The following is a 3,622-nucleotide window of genomic DNA, read 5'->3' as shown; positions in this document are numbered from 1 at the left end:
CCAGAAAGCAATCCTGTCCTCAGACTGCAACCTCAGACAGCAACTGTGTCCAACAAACCACAGACTGCCTGAGATCTGGTCTCTTCTGCCTCATATTCCTCTCTCCACGCAGCTATATCATCCGTGTCTCCCCGCCCTAGTGCTGGGAATAAAGGGGTGGGATCCCAATGCTGGGATAACTTTCTGTGAGTACTCTTTCTCTTCTACACAGATTCCTTCAGTGTAGCCAGGGTGGCCTTGATCTAAGAGATCTGACTGCATCTGTCTCCCTTGTCCTGGGACTAAAGCTGTGTGCAAATACTTCCTGGGCACTAATATCTTAGCTCTGCTCTCTGACCTTCAGGCAAACTTTATTTATTAAAACAAGCAAAATATCACTACACTTGACGCAGGGACACACATCCTCCATCAAGGCTACACTTCCTAATCCTTTTGAAAAGGTCGATCAACGGGGGACCAAGAACAACAGGACCCTATGGAGGCCATTCTCCTTCACACCACCTGAGGGCACAACTTCTCCCTCATTGACTCTCAACCTCCTAAATATCCTGACCACTCATGAAATACTCTGCTTTTCCACAGGGAGATTTTACCTCGTGGGTTGAACTCAGCTTTGACTGGTAGTGTGTGTGTTGCTTGTGCTCTTTCCTGTTACTCAGGAACTTTCCATCCTTGGGTCCTTACTGATCCACAGTTGTATAGTTGTCCTGAGACCCACAGGCTACCACAACATGATAGGGGACTAATCTCTCCCAAATGAGAGGAAGTGAACACTCTCCTGGATAGGTTTGAAATCCAAGACACACCTCCCAGTTGTTAGAAACAGCCCATATCTCAGTGTTTCACAAAGGCACACACACACACAAAGTGTGTTCTCTCAGGGAGGCCAGTCCTTTGGAAAATAAGATGTTTCAGAACCAAATCCAGCCTAGAAACACACTGGACCAATATAGCAGTACCCCAAACACACATTTTAACCCTTATGTACATGGTTAACCGTACCTCAGTCCTTGGGTGGGAACTTGAATTCATATCTGCCATGATTGTTTCCTTGGCACACAGCGGGAGGGGAGGCTCAGGAAGTATGAGTCCTTTCTGGGATTTGTTCACCTTTGTGGTCGCTGTTGTGTGTCTTTGTTTTCAATAACATTTCTCAGTCTGAGCACAGAGGGAGAGTTTGAAAGAAATACTTTATTACAGGATGCTTACGATCGACGATTTAGGAAGCGCTTCTGTACAGCAGAATGTGTGTGGGCTACTGTGATACCATTGAGTACCTTGTCTTGGAGTTGATGTGGTTTAGGGACACGGAGAACGGCAATATCAGGGGGTGATCTGCTCAGTCCAGTTCTCGCTGCTGGTGTCCAGGTGCCTTGTAGTTTCAGTCAGTGTGGTTTCCTTGAGAAGGCTGTCCTTGGGGGGATTGTGAAGAGGAAGAGCTGGACACCCTGGTTGCTATGCCCAGACTCAGTTCATAGCAGAACAAGAGACATTTTTTTAGATGCTCCTGGCATTTCTGGCCTCTAGGAAGTTTGAAGCAACCGGCCAAAATACCACTTTCAATTTTACCAAGGAAAGACACTGACCACTTTTTTTGAGCTCCTTTACCCTCAAGTGCCTAGCCACTCTCTCTGTCCTGCTTGCCTCAGGCCCCTGTGTGGTGCATATAGTTGGTATGGTTTGTTTACCCCTATCCTGGTCTCTTGTTAACATTAGCTGACAGCTGCCTTTACTTCATTTCCTCTGGGTTTATTTCCAGATTCTAATATTATATCATCCTTTGGCTTCCTTCTGAAAGTCTCTCTCTCTCTCTCTCTCTCTCTCTCTCTCTCTCTCTCTCTGTGTGTGTGTGTGTGTGTGTGTAGATATAGATATTAAGGAAAGTAAGGACTCAAAAGAAGAAGGCCTTATTTTCCCAGAAACAGGAGATAATCTCTGGAGGAATGCAAGCTGAGACTTAGGGCCAAGCTCTGTGACATCTTGAATCAGCCCTGCTTGAGCCAGTGAAGCTTCCTGTGTTAGACCAGAAATAATAAGGAAAATGGTGTTCCTCACACATGCTAGACCTACAGGATTTGAAGCCATCTGGTGGACACTGAATACCTCGGGAACCACTACAGGGAAGGATGTCCAACCTTCTTGTCCTCACATACCAGACCATGTGGGCAGCAGAGACCAAGGCTCTCTTCTGCCCCTCCCTGACACATCACCAAGTGGTGATAGAGCCAGCTGAATCTCAGAAGTTCACTTTTCAGGTCAGAGGAGCTGTGCCAGCAATTATTTACACACCCACGGATTTCTGCTGTTCTCAACCCTGGCCAAAAGGCTGCTTTTGCAGTGGGTCGTGGTGAATGCAGAGTCTACACACAGGGCTGCAGTTTAAATTAGATCAGCAGTCACAAAATGGGAACCAGAACCTATGCAGCTTAAAGGAGTTCAGTTTGTACCAGGCCTTGCACAGAAGAGGGAAGCCAAAAGATCCACAATGTGAGAATGTGAGAAAGCTCGGTAGTAGCCTGAGTGCCGATCACCTTCAGATGGGAAAATTCTTTGGATGTTTGGTGTACCTGATGCAAAAGGGTTTCTGTGTTGGTAGTGGAAAGGACACTTGCGACAGAAAACAAGCTGAGACAATCTGAGATCCTGTCTCTGATAACAACACCCCCTCTCAATGACAGCAGCCCAGTTTGTCACTGTTTGTAAAGCTGGTTCTGGGTACAGTCACAGAGCAGACAGGCTTCTCATGATGAAGACACAAAAATGCTCATGATTACAATAAAACCAGGGGAAAGACCCTCTCTGTGCGTTTACTGTAGAATGGTGGGACACGGTCACCGTGCCCTAAGCCCATGGCCGAGTGCTCGTCAAAGATGGCGAGGATTTATCACATAAGGTCCTGAGAGGCTTCATGAATGGGCCTGACACATAAAATACAATGAAGAAGAAGATATCCACAAATAGAAACATGTGGTATGGTTTCTACTCTATAGCTCCATATAAACAGCATTGTTTATGGAATTGCACGATACAGCATCCCAACCTGGGAGAACCGAGGAGCAGGCTGGACTTTCCAGATTTCATTATCAATTGCTTCAACCGACAGGTTACACACCTATAGGTCAAATGGTGCCAGTCTATTTTGGCAGCAGTTTTTCTCCTGACTCCTGCACCAGGAGGGCAAAAGCCCATCTATGTGAAAAAAACTTTAACCCATGACTTGATTCATATGACACAGAGAACAAACAGCAAAATGAAGCCTTGATGCAAGATAGAATGATTGTAGCCAAAATTTGGAGGGGCATCTTTAATTCATATGCACTGTTTATATTTATTGATATACACTTGGAACATCCTTACATCCCTGGCTGGAGGCTGCTTGGCCATGGTGTCGGCCTGATTTAATGCATTTTTAATCTGATTTATAAGAGCTTTTGTACATTATTTTCTTTAAGAGCATTTGTGCATACTCATGAGGGAAAGTGGTTTCAAAATTTCTTTTGTTGTTGATGAGTCCTTGTGCAGGTTGAGTATCAGGTAATACTACTTTCAAGAACTGTGATGTGTAGTATTCCTTCCTTTCCCATTTCCTGGACTAATTTGAGCAACAGTGCTCTTAGTCCTT

The sequence above is a fragment of the Microtus oregoni genome, unplaced genomic scaffold (genome assembly GCF_018167655.1).
Source record: "Microtus oregoni isolate MIOR12 unplaced genomic scaffold, Mior012 000100F_ref0000014, whole genome shotgun sequence".
Classification (NCBI taxonomy): Eukaryota; Metazoa; Chordata; class Mammalia; order Rodentia; family Cricetidae; genus Microtus; species Microtus oregoni.
The sequence above is the reverse complement of the archived record's forward strand: the minus strand, read 5'-3'. Positions refer to the sequence as shown.